We start from the raw sequence: 1044 nt of genomic DNA, 5'->3' as shown, positions 1-1044 counted from the left end.
TCTTCCGATCTTATTATAAGTTATACATATACGTAACAAAGAAATATAACTTTGTTCAATTTAAAGTATTTTAGAGGAATTTACTAATTGTAAGCACAATGTATTTATATTTATACGTGAAATAGTATTTACTTTTTAACAATACTGAATTAATGACAAAATACAGTCAGTACTCTAAGAATATACTTCTTATTATAAAAAGTAACAATAGAAACAAATTCATTTATTTTGTATCAAGTTAGTTGCATGAAGTTTTAGTCGTAAAATAAATAAAATGAAAATCCGAAACATCAAAATGAAACTCTATAACTCTATAATATCTAGCTACTTAATTTCAAAATCTTTAGAGAATGTGCTCATAATTGAATGAAGGTATTGTATATGTTCAGTTATACATTTCTTAAGTTATATGTTAAAAATTGTTTTAGCTCTTCGTAGTGGACCGATAAGATGGTTTAAAAAAATCAGGAAAAGAATTTTTTTAAGTATCAAGTACTCATTTCAAAAATTTGAAAAAAATTATATGTTATAGGATAGCATCTAATAATTTTACGGCAAAATTTTTGTAGTGGTACAAGACCGATAAGATAGCTAAAAAAAATAAATAAAAATATTTTATTTTTTTTGTAATGTTTCTGACCTCAAAAAATCTTTGAAATTTTTTTACAAATGTATCTTGTCTACATCTACAACATATATTTTTTTTATGAAAATTGATTGAAAATTGAAGCTGTTTAATAGATATAAATTTTTTTTAAAATTTTGATTTTTATTTCTCACACCTTAACGGTTGAATATTAAGAGCTAATGTTTGGTAAAATTGAAATTGACATTGATAGCAACTAAACTGTAAAAAAATGTTCATGATCGGCGCGGAGGCAAATCGCCCCTCCTTATCCAGCTACGGCCTTTAGTCTACATACTTGTAGCGATTGTAGCGACCCGAACGAATCATTGAAACCTTGACGGGCGTGTGAACAACAACTCACCAAAGTTTCATCACAATCGGATGAATGGTTTACGAACGCATACGGGACAAACAAA

The 1044-nt window shown here is 27.0% G+C and overlaps 1 protein-coding gene across 1 annotated transcript in view; it reads left to right on the top strand.

Moving 5' to 3' along the window:
* Window positions 1-1044, top strand: part of LOC105457063 — a 16937-nt gene that overhangs the window by 749 nt on the left and 15144 nt on the right.

Source organism: Wasmannia auropunctata, unplaced genomic scaffold (assembly GCF_000956235.1).
Source record: "Wasmannia auropunctata unplaced genomic scaffold, wasmannia.A_1.0 LD336106.1, whole genome shotgun sequence".
In the NCBI taxonomy this organism is placed as follows: domain Eukaryota; kingdom Metazoa; phylum Arthropoda; class Insecta; order Hymenoptera; family Formicidae; genus Wasmannia; species Wasmannia auropunctata.
The sequence above is the reverse complement of the archived record's forward strand: the minus strand, read 5'-3'. Positions and strand labels throughout refer to the sequence as shown.